At 46.5% G+C, this 25,010-nt stretch overlaps 1 long non-coding RNA gene across 3 annotated transcripts in view; it reads right to left on the bottom strand.

The window, feature by feature from the left end:
* Nucleotides 1-1,984: 1,984 nt before the first annotated feature.
* The window catches only part of LOC148141968 (uncharacterized), a 28,018-nt gene continuing 4,992 nt past the window's right edge, over nucleotides 1,985-25,010 (bottom strand). For 2 of the 3 annotated variants that reach the window (XR_015752403.1, XR_015752404.1), the window contains exons 2-7: nucleotides 21,510-21,617; nucleotides 18,347-18,454; nucleotides 13,202-13,308; nucleotides 10,489-10,936; nucleotides 3,461-3,563; nucleotides 1,985-2,905 (exon numbers count right to left, since the gene is read on the bottom strand). This is a non-coding gene — a long non-coding RNA (uncharacterized LOC148141968). The remainder of the gene's footprint in view (nucleotides 2,906-3,460; nucleotides 3,564-10,488; nucleotides 10,937-13,201; nucleotides 13,309-18,346; nucleotides 18,455-21,509; nucleotides 21,618-25,010) is intronic. The other variant, XR_015752402.1, reaches the window with a different exon arrangement.

The raw sequence follows: 25,010 nt of genomic DNA on the forward strand, positions 1-25,010 counted from the left end.
TTTGCACAGTCATCAACATTACAGTAGTTAAAAGTGGGAGTGATCAAGAGAGTGGAATTAGAGCAGCAAATAAATCTTAAACATTTATGCAGCTGAAGGGGATGCTGGGTGAAGATATCGTAGTTAGCGCTTATTTTATTCCAGACACACCAGCCTAGGAGCACATCCTTCGTGTATCTATCCTATCGAGCTCTTGAGGATTTTTGTTCATTTGAAGTGTTTCATATTTAGATGCTCCAGAGAAGACAGCTTCACGCTCCTCAATCTCTCCTGCCAGGGCAATGCTGCTGTTAGAATTCAATTCACTGCGGCATGTTACTGGCTGATTCATGGACTGGAACTGGCAATTGAGAATTAAAGGTTACTGTATAAAATTTCTTCAATGGTATTGGCAGACGTCAGTGGTTTTAGGAACATAACCTTGACTTACGGGCATTGAGTGTCAGAGCACTTCTTGTTGTGGGCATCCTGTTTAGATACAATCTATTGATAACTATTAGAACTGACTTGCACTGGCTCCGTCAAAGTGGTCAGAGCATTACGGCTGTCATTGAAGCTGGTAACAAACTTCCCATGGGTTAAAAATCGTAAATGATAGAGTAGGTACGAGGTCTGGTGGCACTGTTGGAGTATTGATGTTGTTGTTAATCACATTAACTCGGCAGGAGTTGACTGAATTTATATTGTCTCTTTCTGAATCTCAGGATGTCTCTCTGGGCAGTAATTCTCCACAAACAGCAATGAGCAGGGGTCATCTGTTTTAATTTAAATTGTTACTGTAGCACTGCTGCTTCACAGCATCAGGTACAAGGTTGGAGTCCAGCCTTGGTCAACAGCCTGTGTGGAGTTCCCACATTCTCCCCAGAATAGTGTGGGCCCCTTCCAGGTGCTCTGGTTTCCTCCCACAGTTCAAAAATTTGTGTGTTAAGTGGAACAAATTTGCAAAATTGTCCAGTGTCCAGGATTGTGCAGACTCGGTGGACCAGCCATGGGAAATGCAGTGTTACAGGAATGGAGTGCTCCATGTGGGATGGTCTTTGGATGGTTGGTGGGGTTTGATGGGCCAATGCTCTCCTGCCACACTGTTGGGATTCTATTCTATGATTGAGGATAAAGCAGGGTGTCCTTGGAGAAGGAGTATGTGGTATGTATCAATGCTCTCGATGCCTTTGGATAGAGGTGGGCATGGTAGGGGATACAGTGCTTTAACTCCACTGCTTCCCCTTCACCCCTAACTCTACTTTAATTTGGTCCCTTCCCACTCTGTCATTTTTAATGGTTTGCTTTGCCTGTAATGGGCTTTGTTTGTAAATATTCAATTGGTTACACGGGTGGTTTACTGCTGGTGATTGTATATTAACAAAATCCCAAAATGGATTAATGATGAACGTGGGAATGTTGCTCAGCTGTGTGAGATAACACTGGAATCAACCAATGAGAAACAAAGAAGTATGTGAACCATTCACACAGCTGTGTGATGGGCGGCACGGTGGCACAGCGGTTCGCACTGCTGCCTCACAGCGCCAGAGACCCGGGTTCAATTCCCGCCTCAGGCGACTGGCTGTGTGGAGTTTGCACATTCTCCCCGTGCCTGCGTGGGTTTCCTCTGCGTACTCCGGTTTCCTCCCACAGTCCAAAGATATGCAGGTCAGGTGAATTGGCCATGCTAAATTGCCCCTAGTGTTAGGTAAGGGGTAAATGTAGGGGTATGGGTGGGTTGCGCTTTGGCGGGTCAGTGTGGACTTGTTGGGCCGAAGGGCCTGTTTCCACATTGTAATACAATCTAATCTGTAATCTAAGATAACACTTCTGGGTACGAGAAATTGGGGGGGGGGGAATAGAACACTTGACAGCTCACAAAAGAAGAACTCAAAAGCAGTTAAATCAAACCAATGGTTCAGAAAGGGAGGGAATATTTCCCTGGAGTTTGAGTAACTGGAAAGTGATGGTGTCCGGGAATAGACAGGATTTTGCTTCACAAAATTTGAAATTTTTGAAAACTGTCATATTCAGATAGTTTCATTTCTTTTCTTTTAGTTTTATTTATTGTGGAATAAACAGCTACAATATTTTAAAACTAAATTCACAAACTTTGTGTTAAGGACAAATGATAAATAAAATCCATCAAACCATCCCTCACTGAAAACTGATGTGGAAGTGCAATCTCCTGGAGAATCCCTGCCCACTTCTTCCTACCGCGGCTCCATCGCTATATACATACCTGGGAGAAAGCAGCAGGAGGCCATTCGGCCTTTCAATCCTGCTCCACGATTCAAGGGGAAACAGCTAACCATGCAGCTCAATCTCCTATTCCTGCTGTGTTCCAATCCCCTTTCATGACTTTACCTCAAACAACTATGGAAGGGATTTCTGAAGAAGGGCTTATGCCCGAAACGTAGATTCTCCTGTTCCCTGGATGCTGCCTGACCTGCTGCGCTGTTCCAGCAACACATTTTCAGCTCAAACAACTATATCTAAGTCCTCCTTGGGCTTCACTGCCTTTTGTTCCAGTGGCGTTGCTGTGTTACTGTGTGGGTGTAGGCAGGAGTAATGTGATGGTGCTGGCTCCTGGAGGATACACTCAGCCTCCCTCATCATCCTGCAGTAACATCAACCGGGTTTCAGCAACTAGAGATAGAAACCGTTTCCAGGATATGGACATCACTGGCTCAGCCAGCATTTATTCCCCATCTCTCGTTACCCTTGAGAAGATGGTAGTGAGCTGCTGTCTTGTACAATTCACAGTCCATTTGGCGCAGATAGACCGACAATGCTGGGAGGGAGAGTGTTGCAGGATTTTGGCCGAGTGATTCTCCATCTTTGGTTCTTCAAATGCTGGTTAACTTTATCACAATCTGCACATGATTTTGAGATTTCAGTCTGCAAATCTTCACCATCTAGCACCCTGTATAAAGGAATATGTACAGATTAGAAATTCAGAACAGACAATTCTAGTTTCTCTGGAATATCGTTTTCCCCCTTCTTCCCCAAAAGCTGTAACCCTCCAGCCCACTTACTCTCTCCCACCATTCTGACTCTACTACCCCCTAATGTACACCCTCCCCATTCTCATGGAGTTGTTGATAAACAGGTCTATGCCACCACTTCCCGTCCCTGGTTAGACTCTGCACCCTTTCTGGGCTCACTTCCTTTCCCTTCAGTTGCTGCAAGTCAATAATGTAACAGCAGAATGAGACAAAAGGAAACAGACAGGGAGGTGGCAGATCCTGGACAGAAGAGGAACCTTCCGTCTGGGAGAATGGGTCACATCCTTCTTTGTTTCTCATTGGTAGATTCCAGTGTCATGACAAGTTGGGAATGTAACTTGGTCCTATGTGGTGTGGTGACACTTTGACCCTCCAACAGATCAATACTACAAGCAAATACATTCCTTCTCCAGATAATGACAGTGTGAAATACTTTCCACTAGTTACCCCAAAGCACACACTCCAAAACTCACCCACATTCTGTACTTGTGCAGTACCAGGTTTCCCCACAGACGTGTGGTCCCTACCTCGGAATTTGGGAGTTGCAGTCCTCATGCAGGCACTGGTGCCGTGTCTCTGGAACATGAATGAAAAGTGTGGGATGGAGGATGTTGTGTATCGGATCCCCATTCAGACATACGGGACATGTGGGCTGTCACTGGGATTTACTGAGACATCTGCTTAGACAACCTGGTTTCTGACGTAAGGAACATAGATTCAGCCAAATGGGGGATAGGGAGTTTAATAAGGCGCAGTAGGTTTTAAGAAGAGGTGGCTCAGTGGCTAGCACTGCTGCCTCACAGCATCAGGGACCTTAGATGAGTGTGTGGAGTTTACACATTCTCCCCATGTTTGCATGGTTTCGTGCAGTTCTCCAGTTTCCTCACACAGTCCAAAGATGCGCAGGTTAGGTGGATTTCCCATGCTAAATTGCTGAGAGTGTCCATGCACGTGCCGGTTAGACAATTAGCCATGGGAAATGCAATGTTACAGGGAATGAGTGGGTCTGAATGGGATGTTCATCATAGGTTGGTGTGGACTCGATGGATGAATACCTTGTTTCTGCACTATAGGGACTCTATTCTATTCTCATGAGGAGGAATGTCCTTATCTCGATGTGTTGTGAATCTGTGGAATTCCCTTTTTAAACTGCGGTGGATGTCGATGACAATGGGCCAATTTAATGAAGAGATACAGATGTTGAATTTGCAATGAGATGAAGGGTGAGAGAGAGCAGGCGGGAAAATTCATCTGAGACTGATGTGAGCTCAATCATCACCATATTAATGGTGGGGCTGGTTCTCCAGTGCCCAGTGCTTATCTTCTTACGGTAATAACTGGAAAGAAGAATCCAAAAATCACCACCTTCACCAAAGGAGATTTTCGGAAAATGACAGATAGTCAGGTGGATTAGCGTTCCAAGCTTAGATAGTGAGGAAGTGTGTAGGAGATAATGATTTTGCAATTTTAAACTGAGGGGAGACAGTGATTTATGGCTTTAGATTGCATCGTACATTCGCAGCGTCCAGAGTATGCTGTTGTGAATATATATCCTGTACTTTATTACAAAGCCAAGGTCACTGACAATGAAAACCAAAACACCCAGGAAACATCGCCTCCCCTCGTAATCTGATAAAAGACTTCTGATAAGTCTGATTGAACTTAGAACATAGATGGAAAGCTGGAAGAATAGATTCACTCCCAAGATCCAGTGCTTAAACAAAAGGAGACTACAATAGGATGAGGCAGGAGTTGGCGAATATAGACTGGAAACAAAGACTTTATGGTGGGAAAGTTGACGGTTAGTGCGGGAATATCAAAGCAATTTTTTGAAGTGCTCAGCAAAAGTATATATCAGGGAAAAGGAAGGACTGTAGGAAAAGGAATAATCTGCCATGGGAGGCTAAGGAAATAAGGGAGTCTATCAAACTGAAATAGAAAGCATACAAATTGCCAAAGACCAAGGAGAAACTAGGAGATTAGAAAAACTTTAAAGATCAACAGAAAGCTAGATGGGATTTGGGGAGAAAAGTGATGAGTAGCTATCCCCAGGGCCAGAATAGCAGTTTACACGGCTAGAGGGGAACCTATTGTGTGGGGAACATATGGCCTCTGTAATTGTTGAAGCACTTAACTGTTATCATAGAGATAATCCTGATCAAGTTAAAACTCACAGCACACTCCTAAAGCCTGTACTTCCAAATAAACCTGTTGGACTATAACCTGGTGATGTGTGGTTTTTAAACTTTGTCCACCCCACCACCGGCTCCTCCACATCAGAATCCTGACAGACAGTCCCACTGAAACGGAAGTGCCTGTCAGTTACTTGAGGGAGCCACAGGGGTGTGGGGGAGGGGTGTGTGGTTTAACCACAAAGTGCTGAATTGAACGAGACTTTCTAACTGACCGTTGCCATGGAGATAATACTGAGAGACAGTTTCTATTCAAAGTCCCAAACCACAAAGGTATGAGAATGGGAGCGGCACAACGGACAGGCGGGGAGTTACCTGATGCTGCCTGGAGGTGTTCTGCATGTACACTATCCAGGTAACTGCCACGTCTCATCAATAAAGACTCAAAGAAGACCTCTCAGAGGTGTGTGCCCAGTTATTCCTATCCAGCAGGGTTCAGGAATATGAGGACACAGCAGTCAGTCTTCACAGTGGAGGATACGAAGAACATGGCAGTAATTGATAAGGAGACTAAGGAAGGTGACGACCTAGATAATAACCATTATCTTGAAAGAGTTAGAGCAGGGCAAGCTAATGGAGCTAAAGGTAGACAAGTCTCATTGTCCTGATGGAATACATCCCAGGATACCAACAGAGTTAGTGGGAGAAATAGCAAATGCACTTAGAGACGTAGAATCCGACAATAGAGACAGGTCCTTTGGCCCAAATTGGCCCATGCCGACCAGAATGTTAATCCACGCTAACCCCATTTCCCTGCACTTGGCCCATTTCCTTCTGACCCTTTCCTATCCAGGTATTTGTCCAAATGTCTTTTACCTGTTGAGAGTGTTCCAGCCTGAACCACTTCCACTGGCAGCTCATTCCATATACATACCACCTTCTGTGTAAAACAATTGCCCCTCAGCTTCCCTTTTATTCTTTCTCCTCTAACCTTAAACTGATCCAATCAAGCCGTCCAATCCTCGAGTTCCTGGGAAAAAGATTGAGTGTTTTCACCTTATCCATGCCTCTCATGGGCTTATACACTTCTAGAAAAGAACCCCCTCAGTTTCCTTTGCTCTAAACATAAAACCCTCACTTGTCCAACCTCTCCCTATAACTCAGACCCCTGAGCTCTGGCAACATCCTTGTAAATTGTTCTGCACTTTTTACAGTTTAATAACTGAAACCTACATTACATTCATCATATTTCCAGTATTTCCCCACGGTGCTGGAACCGACGTGACAACGCCAATGGATTATAATCCATGATCGAGAACGAACTCCTTTACAACAATCCCGTTTTCATAGTGTTTCCCATGGTGCAGGTATCCTGGTGTCTTTCTGGTTGCATGGTTAATTAAAGACTTGTCCTTCTACAAAGCAAAGTTGTGGCTTAATTGTTAATTGTGCCATGATTTTTCAGACTTTCAAAAACAAATGAAATCTCTAGTGGGTGGCACGGTGGCACAGTGGTTAGCACTGCTGCCTCACAGCGCCTGAGATCCGGGTTCAATTCCCGCCTCAGGCGACTGACTGTGTGGAGTCTCCCCGTGTCTGCGTGGGTTTCCTCCGGGTGCTCTGGTTTCCTCCCACAGTCCAAAGATGTCAGGTCAGGTGAATTGGCCATGCTAAATTGCCCGTAGTGTTAGGTAAGGGGTAAATGTAGGGGCATGGGTGGGTTGCGCTTTGGCGGGTCGGTGTGGAGTTGTTGGGCCAAAGGGCCTGTTTCCACGCTGTAATGTAATCTAATCTAATCTCTCTCCACACTCACCATGCGGACATGTCTCAGTACTTTTGCAGTCACACTGAGATTTGGAATATTCGCCCAGGGGCAGAATACTCACCTTTCCTTCCAGATGAAAAGGCCAATGATATTCAGATCAGCACGGATCAAGTAACTATCACATCTGAACATGAAGTTCAATTTGAATTTCTCATCCGCAAATCCACCCTTTCAGTACCATACAACAGAGCACACAAGTTACCACTGTAAATGCAGTATGGAAATTCATAAGACAATTGTAATATTAAACTGTCGTTTCCTTGTTCCCCCAAAGCTTTAAGGAGAAAGTGAGGTCTGCAGATGCTGGAGATCAAAGTTGAAAGTTTATTGCTGGAACAGCACAGCAGGTCAGGCAGCATCCAGGGAACAGGAGATTCGACGTTTCGGGCACAGGCCCTTCTTCAGGAATGAGCAGAGAGTGTTCAGCAGGAGAAGATAAAAGGTAGGGAGGAGGGACTTGGAGGAGGGGCGTTGGAAATGTGATAGGTGGAAAGAGGTCAAGGTGAGGGTGATAGGTCGGAGTAGGATGGAGGCGGAGAGGTCAAGAAGACGACTGCAGGTCAGGAAGGCGGTGCCGGGCTGGAGGGATCCGGCTGAGACAAGGTGGGGGGAGGGGGGATGAAGAAACTGGTGAAGTCCAAGTTCATCCCCTGCGGTTGGAGGGTTCCCAGTCGGAAGATAAGACGCTCCTCCTCCGACCGTCGGGTTGTTGTGGTTTGGCGGTGGATGAGTCCAATGACCTGCATATCCTCGGTGGAGTGGGAGGGGGAGTTGAAATGCTGTGCTACAGGTTGGTTGGGTTGGTTCGTCCGGGTGGCCCAGAGGTGCTCTCTGAATCGCTCCGCAAGTAGGCGGCCTGTTTCCCCAATATAGAGGAGGCCACACCGGCTGCAGCGGATGCAGTAGATGATGTGGGTGGAGGTGCAGGTGAATCTGTGGCGGATATGGAAGTTTCCTTTGGGGCCTTGGAGAGAAGTGAGGGGGGAGGTGTGGGCGCAAGTGTTGCACCTCCTGCGGTTGCAAGGGAAGGTGCCGGGAGTGGAGGTTGGGTCGGTGGGTGGTGTGGATCTGACAAGGGAGACGCGGAGGGAGTGGTCTCTACGGAAAGCTGATAGGGGAGGGGAGGGGAGGGAAATATATCCTTGGTGCTGGGGTCTGTTTGGAGGTGGCGGAAGTGACGGCGGATGATGCGCTGTACATGGAGATTGGTGGGGTGGTAGGTGAGGACCAGTGGGGTTCTGTCCGGGTGGCGATTGGAGGGGCGGGGCTCAAGGGCGGAGGAGCGGGAAGTGGAGGAGATGCGGTGGAGGGCACCGTCGACCACGTCGGGGGGGAAATTGCGGTCCTTGAAGAAGGAGGCCATCTGTGTTGTACGTATTTTGAACTGGTCCTCCTGGGAGCAGATGCGGCGGAGACGAAGGAATTGGGAGAATGGGATGGCGTTTTTACAGGGGGCAGGATGGGAGGAGGTGTAGTCCAGGTAGCTGTGGGAGTCGGTTGGTTTGTAGTAGATGTCCGTGTTGATTCGGTCGCCTGAGATAGAAACAGAAAGGTCTAGGAAGGGGAGGGAGGAGTCCGAGACTGTCCAGGTGAATTTGAGGTCAGGGTGGAAGGTGTTAGTGTAGTGGATGAACTGTTCAACCTCCTCGTGGGAGCACGAGGTAGCGCCGATACAGTCATCAATGTAGCGAAGGAAAAGATGGGGGGTGGGGCCAGTGTAGTTGCGGAAGATGGATTGTTCCACATACCCTACGAAGAGGCAGGCATAGCTGGGGCCCATGCGGGTGCCCATGGCTACTCCTTTTGTTTGGAGAAAGTGGGAGGATTGGAAAGAAAAGTTGTTCAGGGTGAGGACCAGTTCGGTCAGTCGAAGGAGGGTGTCGGTGGAAGGGTACTGGGTGGTACGGCGGGAAAGGAAGAAGCGGAGTGCTTTGAGTCCTTCGTGATGGGGGATGGAGGTGTACAGGGACTGGATGTCCATGGTGAAGATGAGGCGTTGGGGACCGGGGAAGCGGAAATCCTGGAGGAGGTGGAGGGCGTGGGTGGTGTCACGAACGTAGGTGGGGAGTTCTTGGACTAATGGGGACAGGACCGTGTCGAGGTATGCCGAGATGAGTTCGGTTGGGCAGGAGCAGGCTGAGACGATGGGTCGTCCGGGGCAGTCAGGTTTGTGGATTTTGGGCAGGAGGTAGAAACGGGCGGTGCGGGGTTGTGGGACTATGAGGTTGGAGGCGGTGGATCTGGGAGATGATGGTTTGGTGGTGGATGCCTGACTGCCCCGGACTGCCCCGGACGACCCATCGTCTCAGCCTGCTCCTGCCCAACCGAACTACAGCACGTGCTCCCGATCATACAGGAGTCCAGGTAATTGACAGCAGCTGCTGCCCAATACATCAGAATCCCTACAGTATGGAAACAGGCCCTTCAGCCAAATAAGTCCATACTGACCCTCCAAACAGTAACTTACACTGACCCATTCCCCCTAATTAATGTAACTAATACTATGGACAATTTAGAATGGCCAATTCACCTGTCCTGCACATCGTTGGATTGTGGGAGGAAACCCGCTCAGACACGGGGAGAATGCGCAAACTCCACACAGACAGTCGCCCGTGGCCGGAATCGAACCCGGGTACCTGGTGCTGTGAGGCAGCAGTGCTAACCACTGAGCCGTCTCTGTTGAGTGGAGGGGGGCATGACTGGAGGACTGGGTCAATGGGATTGTGAACAGTGAATGAATGTGGAGGACACTGGGGGATGGACAGGTCAGTGAGGGGCAGGAAAAGTGCAGCAGCAGGAGGGGATCCTGGACAAACTGAGCAATGGGAGAGTCTGACAAGAGCGAAACTACAGAAAGGTTCTGTTTGGAGGCTCAGGCAGGGACAGCTGGAAGACAGGTGGCTTGGGCAGGTTTACTAATCAGCCTCTTCAAAGATGCAGTTACTCAACTCTGAGCCTGATCCTCCTAGTCCAGAGGTAAGGACAGTGCCACTATTTCCTGGTGGGCAAGGAAATAGTGGAAACTGCCTTTCAAAAGGAACTCACCTGTGTTGGTGACATTAACAAGACTCAATACAGAGTCACTGACAAAATGCTGGCGTACTTGAACTTCACCCAGAATATTAACACCTATAACTGGGCAACGCAGACCCCAATGTACAGAGTTAAATCCTGGATACTAATAACAGCTTTGTACATGGGAAATCATATCTCAGTTTTGACTCAGTTTTTTTGAAAAGTAACAAAGAGGATTGCTGAGGTCAGAGCATGGACATGATCTACATGGACTTCAGTAACGTGTTTGACAAGGTTCCTCAGGGGACACTGGTCAGCAAGGTTAGATCGCATGGAGTACAGAACTGGCTCGAAGGTAGAAGGCAGAGGGGGCTTTTCAGGCTGGAGGCCTGTGTCACAAGGATCGGTGCTGGATCCACTACTTGTCGTCATTTATATCCATGATTTGGATGTGAACATGAGAGGTATTGTTAGTAAGTTTGCAGATGACACCAAAATGGGAGGTGTGGTAGACAGTGAAAGAGATTACCTCAGAGTACAAGAGGATCTGGATCAGATGGGTGAATGAATTGAGGAGTTCAGTTTAGAAAAATGCAAGCTGCTGCATTTTGGAAAAGCAAACTTTAGCAGGATTGATACAGTTAATAGTAAGTTCCTGGGAAGTGATGCTAAACAAAGAGTCCTTGGAGTGCAGGTTCATAGTTCCTTGACAGTAGAGTAGCAAGTAGATAGAATAGTGAAGGCCGCAGTTGGTCTGCTTGTCTTTATTGGTCAGAGCATTGAGTATAGGGGTTGGGAGGTCATATTGCAGCTGTACAGGACATTGCAAAAGTTGCTGAATCAATATTCCATATAATTCTGTTCTCCTTCCTATCAGATGGATGTTCTTGAACTTTAAAGAGAGCAGAAAAGAATTATAGCATGTTGCCAGGGTTGGATAGGCTGTTTTCCTGGAGCATCAGAGGCTGAATGGTGACCTGAAAGAGATTTTTAAAATCAGGCTTGGCATGGATACGGTAAATAGACAAGTTATTTGCCCTGCAGTGGGGGAGTACAGAACTAGGGGACTGTGGGGGAGGCTAGGCAGACAGGGGGTGGGACCGAAATGGGTGGGGAAAGAGAGGGGGGGACAGAGAGGGGTGGCACAGAGACAGGTGGGGACAGAAAGTGGGATGAGAGGGGAGGGGAACAGACAGGGGGAACAGAAGTGGCTGACAGAAAGGGGGGCAGAGGCAACCAACAAAGGGGGGGAAGAGACGGTGGGTGGGGGAGGAAGAGGGGGCAGGGGAGACCAAACAAATGTGAATCTTTTTTCCAAGGTGGAAATGACAAATTCTAGAGGAGAGATGGCAAGTTTAAAGGAAATGAAAACCGAAACAACTGAAGATGCTGTAAAGCAGGAAGAGAAACAGAAGTTTCTGGAAAAGGTCAGCAGGTCTAGCAGCATCTGTGAAAAGAAATTAGAGTTAACGTATCTGAGGAAGGGTGACCAGACCCGAAACTTTAACTGATTTTTCTTCACAGATGTTGCATGACCTGCTGAGCATTTCCAACATCTGTGCAAGTTTAAAGGGAGTTGTTTGGAGTATATACCTGAGAGTAACTTTATAAAGTGCGAGTGAGACCACATCTGGAGTAATGACAGAAGTTTTGGTCCCTTTATTTAAGGAAATACGTCAATTCATCAGAGGCATTTCACAGAAAATTGACTGGGATGAACCCTGGTTTGCAGGGATTATCTTTTAAGAAAAGGCTGAAGAAGTTGGGACTCTACTCACTGGATTTGGGATGAATGAGAGGTGATCTCATTGTAACATGTAGGATTCTTAAGGAGTTTGACAGGGTAAATACTATGAGGATGTTTCCCATGATGAGGGAGTCTGGAACCAGATTCTGGAATAGTCGCGGAATCACAGGTTCTGGTTTGGATTCGTCAAGTTTAAGACAACACCGACACGGGTAAGGGGTTTCAGTAGCAATGGAGCTGGAATGAGGTGGAGATAAGCAACATTTTAAGAGACTGGAATTCCTGGTGTTTGTGATTGTGTAGAGGTCTGATCAGAAGGTCACCTTGGGGTCAGATATGAGAGCAATATTGTCAAGAGTGTGGTTCTGCCTCAGACAGCTCCCAGGGAGAGGGAGGGGCTCAGCAGTAAGGGGAAATAATTTGTAATAGCAACTGAAGGCAATGAGTTTAACCATTGCAGGAAATTGCAGCCAATCGCGTAGTGGGAGTGTGATGAGCAGTTTGATAACTGAGTAATGGAGAGGGATGATGGTGAGGGAGAGCTGGGCATTGTCAGTGTACATGTGAAACCTAACACAGTGCTTTTGGGCGATGTCACCTCCTGGCAGTATGTAGGTGAGAAACAGGAGGGACCATGGCGAGATCCTTAAGGGACACCAAATACAAGGAATTCAGAAAGGAAAGGAAGAGTCGGGATGAAATAGGTTTTTGCAACAATGGTGGGGTCAAATATTAGTTTGTAGCAGAATGGGAGAGAAGGACATAACCAGAAAAGACAGACAGATAGAACAAGGAACAATATCTGTGAATTGGGGAGGGGGAGTGATGAGGAGGAAGAGCAGCCCAATTCCAAAAGCACTATTCCTACATTAGTAACAACACCCAACTCCACCCTAATCTCAGCTCATTGACTGAAATACTCGTCCATGTCTGTGTTATCTCCAGACTTCATTATCCAAACTCACTCCTGGCCAGCCTCCCACATTCAACTTACATGCAATCTCAAGAGTATCTAAAACCCTACTGCCCAAATGCTCACTTGTACCAAAACTTGTTGATCCATCAAAAGGCTCCTATTAACAAGCAACAATTTAAAATTCTCACCCTTGATGTAATTCCTGGCTGTGAACATCCCTGTCTCCCTGCACCACACAATCTGTGAGACCCCGACAACTCATTTTCTTTCAGACTCCCAACGATGTGTTTATTCAGTGCTTCAATTGTCTGGCTGTTTCTACTGTTGCCAAGGCAACACGGTCTGGAATTCCCACCCTAACCCTCTCAGACCTGCTTTCCTCCTTTAAGGTATTCCTGAAAACCTGCTTATTTGGCAATTCTTTTGATCACCTGACCTAACTGTGGCCTTATGTCAGAAGTTCTCAATAGTATTTCTGTGGAATTATAAACATGATAAAAAAAACAAACTGTTGTTGATTTGCACATACATTGTCAACTCTTCACTGTCGCTGAGTGAATAATCTATAACAGCTCTTACCCAAACGCATTGTGGGAGCACCTTCACTCCACGAACTGCAGCTGTACAAGGAAGTCAAACATCACCTTCTCCACAGGCAATGGAGCTTTGGAACTGATTAATGGTATCTGTGGAGGGAGAAACACACAGTTGATATTTCAGGGAGTGCAAAATGCATTATAGGGAGGGAAAATGGTGCAGAATTTGGGATTTTCAAATTTGTGTTTTACAATGTGCACTAAGTTCTGTAAAACCTCTCATCCCATACCATGAAAATTTCCTCCTCTTCCTGGTCAATATGTCTTTCCTTTCCCCTGCCCTTCACCTTCACACATTGCCAATGCCTTGGTCACAACAACACTGCGCTATCAGTGAAGTTTATCACGTGGTTGAGTATTGCCCCGCCCCTCATTCACTCCGATTAGTTGAAGGACCAACGAGCACCTCTAGCCCCCGTTCCCCCACTCTTATTGATCCTGCGCCAATAACCCGAGGCCCATTGTGGGCTGGAGCATGCTCAGTGCTTCCTGCTTTTGCTGCTGTTCACCAGCTGTAAAAGAGAGAGGGCTCATCCCTGTTTCTCCTGATGTCAGACAATAACAACAACTACCTGCATTGTATGGAGCCTTTCACATTGACAAATCTCCTAAAATGCTTCACGAATGATGGAAACGTTGATTAAAGAGAACGATTTTTAGATACATCTTTAAGGCGGAGAGAGGGAGGTAGGGAGGATATTCCAAAGGTTTGTGTCCTCGGCAGCTCCAATCGTGGAGTGATATAGGTGGGCAACATCTTAAAATGGAGACAGTTCGTGGCTAACCATAAGTTAACAACCTCATGTCGTAGCCCCCTACCCCACACACCAGTCCTTGTTCTCACAGCCTGCCATTACACATTACCTATGGTTAGCCACTAACAGTCTCCATTAACAGCTAGTCACCCTCCCCCAGCCAGATCGTTATCCTTTATCTAACCGTTCTTCTCACACTATCCCCACCTATCCTTTACTCCATTTATCCTCCCCCCACACTAACTTCTGCACATAAACTGACTTTTTTTTCTCAGTAACATCTGTCCTGAGGAAGGGACACTGGGTCTGAAACTTTAACTATGATTTTTCATCGCAGATACTGCCAGACCTGCTGAGCTTTTCCAGAACCTCCTGGTTGTTGTTTCTGATTTACACCTTCCGCAGTACTTTGGGTTTAATTTACCGGGAGTTTGTAATTCAGGTCCAACAGCATCTGTCCCAGTCTCTGCTGTCTCTCCCAACCCCAAACAGTGACACTGCACCCGCACAGCTCATGGACAGGTGTTGTTTTGATGGCCACACCCCTCATTCAATCCCATTGGCTGCAGGACCACACAGACTCTCCTCCCATTGGTCTGGAGCTGCCGTCAATCAGCCGGGCCCCATTGTGATGAGAGTGGAGGGCTAATCCCTCTCTCTGCCCTGGGATGAGCTTCATCATTCACAGTGAATGGGGCAGTATCACAGAGCACAGGGGCTGGGGGCTATTCAGCCCATTGGGGCTGTACTCTCTCCCTCTGGAGATGCTGCAAATCTGTCCCAAGTCCCCTCCCATGTGCCCATAGCCCCCCAAATCTTTCCTTAAAAAGTAAAATTCCAAGTCTGTTTCAGAATACCTGCTGAATCTGTGTCATTCAGACTGTTCCAGATGCTCAGAACTTACTGAGTAAAATAGTGTTCACATTTTCACCTTGTATTACTTGCCAATTACTTGAAAGTAGTTACTAAAAATTGTGACAATGTTAACAATCTCCCTCTCTCTCTGCAAATTCAAGACCTTGGAACCAAATCTGCACCAGATCGAAATCACTGCTTCACCTTCTCAGCTCCAAGGATAATTATCTGTGCTTCAGCTACCTCTCCACAAAATAGAGGAATGCATCTTAATTTATTAAGATCAAAGAAACAGACCTTTGGTCCAATTCGTCCGTGCCAACAAGGAATCCTAAACTAATGGATTCCCATTTACCATCTATTGGCCTGTATCCATCAAAACCCTTCCTATTCATGTACCCAATTGGAAGCTTTTTAAATATTGTGATTTTATCAGCCTCCACTACTTCATCTGGTAGCTCCTCCCATACACACACCACACTCAGCTTGAAAACGTTGCCACTTAGATCCCTTTTCAATCTTTGCCCTCTAAACTTAAACCCAGGTGCTCCAGTTTTGGACCCACCTAACCTGAGGAAATAGGACTCCGGCTGCTCACCTTATCCACGCCCCTCGTGATTTTATAAATCTCCATGAAGTCACCTCTCAGTCTTTGACTCTCCACAGAAAATAGCCCCAGCCTATTCAGCCTCCCCCTGTAGCCCAAATCCTCCAATCCTGGCAACGTTTTTGTAAATCTTGTCCAAACCTTTTCAAGTTTCACAACATCCTTCCCAGAACAGGGAAATTCAAACTGTAAACAGAATTCCAGAAGTGGCTTAATCAACGTCCTGTCCAGCCACAATATGACATCCCAGCTTCTGTATTCAATGCATTGACCAATAACAGAGAGCGTTAATGTAGTCCCATTGCCAGCGGTTCACTCTTATCCCTCTAAAGTCTTCCTCTTCATGTACCCAATCAAATACCTTTTAAATACTGCAATTGTACTAGCCTCCACCCCTTCCTCTGGCAGTTCATTCCATACTTGCAATGCCCTCAACATGAATAAGATGCCCCATAGATCCCTTTTAAATCTTTCCCCTCTCATCTTAAGCCTGTACCCTCCAGTTCTGGACCCACCGAACTTGGGAGAAAGTCCCTGACTGCTCACCTTATCCATGCCCTTCATGATTTTATAAGATCACCTCTCAGCCTCCAACTCTCCAGGGAAAATAGTCCCAGCCTATTCAGCCTTTCCCAATAGCTCAAACGTCCAACCCTGGCAAAATCCTTGCAAATGTTTTCTGAACCCTTTCAAGTTTCTCAACATTATTCCAAGAACAGGGAGATTGGAACTGAAAACGGAATTCCAGAAGGGCCTTAATCAGCGCCCTGTCCAGCCACAATATGACGTCACAACAGCTGCATTCAATGCATTGACCAATAATGAGGAGCGTACCAAACACTGCATTCACTACCCCGCCTACCTGTGACTCGACTTCAAAGGAACTAGGAACCTGCACTCCAAGGTCTCTTTTTTCAGCAATGTTCCCCAGGACTTTGCCATTAAGTGTATAAGTCCTGCCCTGATTTGCCTTTCCAAAATACAACAGCTCACATTTATCTAAATTGAACTCAGTCTGCCATTCCTTGCTCCAATGGCCCATCTGATCAAGATCCTGTTGTATTCTGAACTAACCTTCTTCACTGTCCACTACACATCCAATTTTGGTGTCTTCTGTAAACCTACTGACCATACCTCATATATTCACATCCAAGTCATTTATTTAAGGGCCCAATATCCATTCTTGCAGCACATTGCTGCTCACAGGCCTCCAGTCCATCATCCTCTGTCTCCAACCTTCAAGGTAGTTTTGTAATGGCTTGCTCTCCCTGCATTCCATGTTATCTAACCCTGCTTACCAGTCTGCTTTGTGGAACCTTGTTGAATGTCCATATAAACAACATTCACTGCCTGGCATAATCAATTTTCTTTGTCACTTCAAAACACTCACTCAAGTTAGTGAGACACAATTGTGCATGTACAAAGCCACATTTGACTGTCCCTGATCATTCCTTACCTTTCCAAATAGATGGATATCCTGTCCCTCAGAATCCCTTCCAACAACTTGCCTGCCACTGACTTCAGGCTCACTGTTCACTTGTTCCATGGCCTCTCCTTACCACCTTTTTAAAAATAATGGCACCTCACCTGTCGCTATCAACGATACAAATACCTCAGGAGAGGCCCAACAATCACTTCCCTAGATTTCCAGAAACTTCCAGGATACACCTGATCATTTTCCAGGGCTTTATCCACCTTGAGGCGATTTAAAACATCCAATACCACCTCCTCTGTTATATGGACACTTTTCAAGTTATCTCTGTTTATTTCTCCAATCTCTCGAGCTTCCGTACACTTCTCCAGTAAAAATGACGTGAAATATTTGCATATCTTTCGCACCCCCTGTGGTTCCATAGACAGCCTTGTTGACCTTTAAGGGGTCCTATTCTCTGGTCCAGTTAATCTTTTGTCTGTGATATGTTTGTTTAATCTCTTTGGATTCTATTCCAGGACATCCCAGAAAGGCCTACTTCACGGACCGTAATTTTCCTCCGACTTGATCAACAATGCCCTCCAACACATACCCTCCACTTCCCGCACCTCCGCCTTTACCCCACCCCTCCAGCCACAATAAAGAATATAACCCTGCGGTCTTCACCTTCCACCCCACTAATCTCCAGATACAGCACATTAACCTCTGTTATTTCTGATACCTAAAGTCAGACCCCACCACCAGAGACATATTTCCCTCCCCAACCCTATCTGGGTTCCGCAGAGACCATTCCCTCTGCACCTCCCATGTTCGGTCCACACCCTCCCACCAACCCATGTCCACACCCTTGACCCTCCCTTGCCGCCATGGGAAATGTAAAACGTGCAGCCACACCTCCGTCTGACCTCTGTCCAAGACAACAAAAGGATCTTTTCACATCAGGCAGAGATTTGCCTGCACATCCCAAAACCTCATATACTGCATCTGGACACTATGGGAAATTTAACATGGTTCATCCAACTAACCTACACATCTTTGGACTGTGGGAGCAAACTGAACACCCGAAGGAAACCCTCAAACACTGGGGAGAATGTGCCAACTTGAACACAGGCAGTTGCCCGAGGCTGGAATCAAACCCAGGTTCCTGGTGCTGAGGAAGCAGCGCCAACCACTGAGCCACAATACTGTGGGATCTTTGGTGCTGATGTGCTGCCCCACTGATACCTCGGTCACTCACCCTGCCTCATTTCCTAACTGGCAGTGATGACGGAGTGAAATTATCGCTGGACAGTTAATCCAGAGACCCAGATAACGTTCTGGGGACCCGGGTTTGAATCCCATCACGGCAGATTTTGGAACGTGAATTCAATAAATATCTGGAAAAAATAATCTAGTGACGACAAGGGATCCATTGTCAATTGTTGGAAAAACCAATGTGGTTCACTCACGACCTTTAGGGAAGGAAAATGCCATCCTTACCTGGTCTGGTCTGCATGGGACTCCAGACCATTGCAACGTGGTTGACTCTTAACTGCCCTCGGGGTTAACGCAGCAATAAATGCTGGCCGAGCCAGTGACAGCCTCATCCTGTGAATGAATATAGAAAACAGGTCAGGTTTTGTTCCTTCTCTCGTCGGTACATCCTACAAACTGAATCTGAAATGTTCTCGTACACACTGAACAAATATCTTTCCATCCAAGCCCTTAACACTACAGCACTCCGAGGCCATGTTGGTAAAGTTAAAACCCCTTATCATTGCATCCATATTATGCTTACAGATAACTGAGGTCTCCTGGTAAAATTGTGTCTCAATTCCCCGCTGACTATTGGGAGAGAGTCTATAATACAATCCCAGTAAGATGGTCACCCCTTTCTTATTTCTCAGTACCAACCAAATAAATTGCCTGGATGTACTCCCAGGAACATCCTCCCGAAGCCCAGCCATAATGTTATCCCTCATCAAAAACACCTCTCGGTTGGCCCCTTTCTATCCTTGCTATAGCATCTATACCCTGGACCATTAAGCTGCTAGTCCGATCCATCCCTGAGTGATGCCTCTGTAATTGCTGTAATATCCCAGTGCCATGTTCAAAACCATACCCTGAGCCCACCTGCCTGACCTGTCAGGTCTCTTGCACTGAAATAAATGCAGTGCAACCGGTCCGTCGCACCTCATTCTGTGACTTGCTCTTGCCTGCCTTGACAGTCTGACTGGTGAACCAGCCTCAGACTCACCTCTTTTCTCACTATCTCTTTAGGATTACCCCGACTCCCTCACTGGCTTAATGCCTCCCGAGTGGCATTAGCAAATCTCCCTGCTCGTCAGGACCCCATGCTTTCCCCTTCCTATGCCATTGGTACCAATGAATAATGTCCTCCCACTGGTTATTTTCCCTTTTGAGAATATTCTGCTCCCTCTGTGAGACATCCTTGACACTGGCACCAGGGCAGCACCACCCCATTCTGATGTCTCACTGTCAGCTGCAGAAATGGCAAACTGTGCCCCTGACTGGACAGTCCCCTATCACCATCGATCGTGTGGAACTGGATATACCTCACATTATGTTAGAAGCAAGTCTCAGTACCAGTAACTTGGCTGTCAGTGCTACATTCCCCTGAAAGTCTATTACAACCTATATTTTCCAAAACAGTATACTTGTCTGAGATGGGGATAGCCACAGGAGACTCCTGCAGTACCTGCCTACCTCTCCTAGCTTTCCTGGAGGTAACCCATCTACCTGACTGTATCTGCAGTATCCTGCATTCCTGACACTGCCACCTATCACACCCTCTGGCTCCTGTCACTTCCTCACTGCCTTTAATCACTCCTCCACCAATCCATGCGATCCAACAGGATTTGCAATCACACTTCCTGCAGACATAATCATCAGGGTCATTCAAACTCTCCCAAATTTCCTACATCCGACAGGAGCAGCACGCCACTCTACAACAGGCCATCTCTCCGCCTTAATCTACAGACCAAGACAAAGGCAGTCTTACTGCTCGAAAAATACTGCCCGAGAATAACTTAATGCTTACGTTTCAAATCTTAAACATTTAATCAAGAGACCGTAAGACATTAAAAAGAAATCCTCACCTGACTCACAATTGTAGATTTAATAAAATAAAACCAACTAAAATTGATATTTGAAGAGACTGAAACTCACTGAGCTGATCTCCGGCTCTGAGTACTTCCAAGGGCGAGGTTTCTCTGAGGCCAGCTATGAAATAAATGTCACTGTTTCTCTTCTCTGCCCATTCCATTTCCAGAGAGGTTTTTAACTTCACAGCAAGTCAGCTCAGAGAGGTCACTGCTTGGTTTTATTCACTGGGGGTTGCCTTTGCTGCCCAGACCAGTATTTATTGGCCACCTTTACTTGTCTTGGAGAAAGTGGTGGTTAACTGCCTCCCTGAAATGCTGCAGTCCATGTACACCACAGTGATGTTTTTACAACAATCCCCCTCTGGCCCCACAACCCTCCCTGTCTCTGTAATTCCCTTCCGTCTTCAGAAATTACATGTCCATGGCATAAGATTTTTATTTAGATTAATTTTTGTTTAATAAACTGGCCCAAAAAAGTGAACTATTTCACCCCCAAACAAATTTCTGTTGATTGACCTTTTGGAGAGGCTGACACATGGACGTTGCAGTATCTTGTCTCAAATTGTACACGATGAATGATGGAACTTTCTTTTAAACATTGCTAAAAAGGGAGGCAATGGCTTAATGGCATTCCTGCCAGATGAGTGACATGTGCAATATTCCGAGGATAAGGGTTAGAATCCCAACATGGCTGATAGCAGCATCGGAATTCAATACAATCTCGAATGAAAAGGCGAATGATGACCATGAAACTATTGTTGATTGTTAGAAAACCCATCTGGTTCACTAATGTCCTGTAGGGAAGGAAACTGTCTTCCTCACCTGGTCTGGCGTACATGAGACTCCAGAACCACAGCAATGTGGTTAACTCTCAACTGCCCTCAGGAAAAATACTTTAAAAACTGTTAACAAATACTCTGCAGGTATCACTTAAAAACTGTCTGTTCCCATTGGGACCATGTGAAATTCTGAACGGCCTGAACTAAAAGGAGTTTCATCTCACTCTGTTCACATCCAACTCAAAAGTACCCTCATTGAACCGTGCAGCCCTGCCATTTTCATTGTCTGCTCACACCTACACTCCCCTCAGCCTCCTGTACTGTTCCAATGCATCTCAATGGGAGCTCAGGACCAGCATTGCATCTTTCAATTCAGCCCTTTTTAACCAGAGACAACATGGACTTTAGCAGTTTCTGGATGAACAGACAGTTGTCAGAATCTGGAACGTTCCACCTGAAAAGGTACTGGAATTTGAGTCCAAAAGGATTTTTAATGGGAAGTTTGCAGGTAATTGAGAATATGATGTTTACAGGTTAACATCATGAAGTGGGTAATTGGGTCTAAATCGGAGAGTTCTTACAAAGAGGCGACGTGTAATTTGGATAAATCTGTGCTCCCTCTCAGGCCAATATCTCCTTCCTCTGCTGCAGGGCCCAGAACAGAGCACTTACCCAAAGGGTGACCCAACCATGAATTTGTACGTCTTTCTGCTTAACAAAAATATTGGAGATATCTTCCCACAAACAGATCAGACAAACCTTTCTCCTTTCACAGTTAAATGCCAATGATATTCAGATCCTGATGACTCCATTGACTGTAAAAACTTGCTTTTGAGATCCCAGCCTCAATTATTCTGATTTAATATCCTATGAAATGAATTCACAAAACAAAACTCACAGTCAGTACAAGAAGAATATAAAGACATACTTATCTCTTGGTATGTGCTTGATGTGTAAATGACTCTCTTCAAATTGCAACCCCCATCCTAGGAAGGGGACATGCACATGCGCCTCACCTGTACCTTGCCCCTAATATAGATGGCGGCAATATCCCAGGACTTTTCACCGCCTGAGGGCTGCAGCCATTTTCCCATCTGCTGCAAACGCGGGACTAAGAGTTTCTAATTCAGACTTACGAACCGCACAGAGTGTAATTAAAACTTCCCAGTCTAAAGTGACTCATTATCTCCCTGTCTCTGAGGCCATTCTCCCCTTCCCTGTTTGCGTCTCCCACATTCACCAACTGCCGAGTCATGTGGCACTGCATCGGCTGAATTACAGTGATGTGTCATCCCATTGGCCACGCCCCTTATTCACTCCCATTGTTTGGATGACCAGCTGGTTCCACTTCGTCCACCAGTCCCACCACCTTTTCCTATTGGTCCGAAGCTGCCATCAATCAGCTGGACCCCATTGTGAGGTCAGTGGTGGGATCCTCCCCCTGTCTGAATCAAAGCCAGGTGGTGTCAATCAGGAACAACAAGCAGAAGGTGTTGGGAAAGCTCAGCAGGTCTGGCAGCATCTGGGAACAGAAATCTGTCCAGTGGCCCTTCCTCAGAACCGATGGGAGCTGGGAAAATTAGAATTCTGACAGTGTGGAAACAGGCCATTCGGCCCAAAAAGTCCACAGCATCCCTCCGAGGGTATCCCACCCAGACCCATTCCCCTACCCTATTACTATATATTACTCCTGACTAATGCCCCTAACCTACACATCCCTGAGCATTATGGGAAATTTAGTTTGGCCAATTCAACTAACCTGCAGATCTTTGTACTGCAGGAGATAGGGGTTAAAGAGTAAATAATAGGGAGGGACAGAATCCAAAGAGAGACCGGAACATTTGGAAAGACAAAGGAGTGGATTACGTTCTGGCTGGGAGGGTGCATAGCTGTTAATGAAGGGGACAGGAACCTGTATCTGGCAGCATCTCAGTGCAGGTGGCGGAAATGCCGACTGATGATCTACGTTCTGCTGCAAAAACAGACCCTGAGCTTCCAGCTGCCTGTCACTTTAACACACGATCCTGTTCCCTGGCCAACATCTCTATCTCATGCTTACTGCAGTGTTCCAGTGAGGCCAGAACATACCAAATGGCCGCGTATTACAAGGGCTGCAATTTCCCCTCCCATGTGGTCAATACCATCCAATGTATCTCCTCCACTTCCCGCACCTCTGCCTTAGAAACCCACACCTCCAACTGCAACAAGGATAGAACCACCCACCCGGTCAAGTCCTTACCTTCCACCCAGATACAACACATCAGCCTCTGCCATTTCCACCACCTACAATCAGACCCCACCACCAGATTCTTAAGGGGTTTGACAGAATAAATACTGATGTGTCTGAGAGTAAATACTGAGAGGGGATTCTGAAACCAGATTCTGAGCCAGTCACAGAATCAAGGGCTCTGTTTTGGATTCGTCAAGTTTAAGGCAACACAGACACGGGCAAGGGGTTTCAGTCGCAATGGAGCTGGAGTGAGGAGGAGACAAGCAACGTTTAAGAGATTGGAATTCCTGGTGATTGGAATTGTGTAGATGTCTAATCAGAAGGTCAGCTTCGAGTCAGATATAACTGCCATATTGTGAAGAGTGTAGTTCTGCTGCATAGTTCCCACTGAGAGGGAGAGGCTCAGCAGTAAGGGAAAGGAATTTGTCAGGCAACGGGTTTAACCATTGTTTCATTGGAGGAAACTGCACCTAATCGAGTAGTGGGAATGTGGTAAGCAGTTTGATAACTGAGTAACAGTGGAGTAATGGAGAGGGATGATGGGGAGGGAGAGCTGGGCATCGTCAGTGTACATGTGAAACCCAACATGGTACTTTTGCACAATGTCACCTCCTGGCAGTATGTAGGTGAGATAGAGGAGGGGCCAAGGATAGATCCACGGGGGACACCAAATGCAAGCAATTCAGAAAGGAAAGAGAGAGTGGAGATGGAGCAGGATTTTCTAACAACCGTGAGGACAAATGTTAGCTTTTCACAGAATGGGATAGAAGGACATAACCAGAAAAGACAGAACAAGGAACAATGTCTGTGAATCGGTGAGGGGGACTGATGAGGAGGAGGAGAAAAGAGAGTTGGAAAGTCTATGGTTTAGAGAGATTAGGGTAAAGGGTCAAGATGAGCTCTGATAAGGCTTGACAAGAGACTGGAGAAAGACATAGGTTTGGACAAAATCCGGGAACACCACATGAGGCAGTTTGACTCAGTGGGCTAGTGGGAGGGAGAGAAGCAGCAGATCAGATTATCTCAGTCTTAGTGACAGAGAAACTCCACGTGCTCCAAACTCTTGCTGCTGGAGAGAATGATGGAGGAGACAGGATGATTAACAGTGTTTCACAAAGAAACAAAACCTGGGTAAGTGATATTTAAAGTGAGTGAACAAACCTAATGTATTTAAATTTTATTCCAAAATATTAAAACAAACGACTAAAGTCCTGGTTCGAATCCCATCTTGGCAGATGGTGGAATCTGAATTCAAGAAAAAATAACTGGAATTAGGAATCTCCTGATCTCCATGGAATCATTGTCAATGGCAGAAAATGCCCTGCCAACCTGACAGTGGCACAGCAAGCTATTCACTGTATTAATCACTGCAAAGTCTCAACAAAGGAATGAAACTGGATGGACCACTCAGCATCTAAGAAAATACAACCACAGAATCAGCCCTCTCGATGACGCAACGTCCTCCAGACTAACATCTGGATTTTGGTGCCAAAATGTGCAGAGCTGTCTCACAGACCAGTCAAGGAACAGCCTGACATACTCATGAAATCAACCCTTACAGACAATGACCAGACACCACCATCACCATCCCAAGATATTGAAATTGTGGTGATGGAAAAGCACAACAGGTCAGGCAGCATCCGAGGAGCAGGAGAATCGACGTTTCGAGACTAAGCCCTTTATCAGCCTGACCTGCTGTGCTTTTCCAGCACCAGACTCTTGACTCTGATCTCCAGCATCTGCAGTCTTCACTTTCTCCTGAAATCTCTGGATATGTCCTGTTCCACCAGCAGGACAGACCAGGCAGAGGTGGTGGCACAGACAGGGAGGATTTGCCCTCAGAGTACTCAGAATTGACTCCGGAGACCAGGAAGTCTCATGGCTCCTGCTGATTACCACGTACTGTCCTCCCTTGGCTGATGGATCACTTCTCCTTCATGTTGAACAACATTTGGAGGAAGCACTGAGGAAGTAAAATGGTGTCAAACGTACTCTGGGTACAGGATTTCAATGTCCACTATCGAGACTAG

This window comes from Chiloscyllium plagiosum, unplaced genomic scaffold (genome assembly GCF_037043375.1).
Source record: "Chiloscyllium plagiosum isolate Xiang-an unplaced genomic scaffold, Cpla_swu_hap1 HiC_scaffold_31, whole genome shotgun sequence".
Classification (NCBI taxonomy): Eukaryota; Metazoa; Chordata; class Chondrichthyes; order Orectolobiformes; family Hemiscylliidae; genus Chiloscyllium; species Chiloscyllium plagiosum.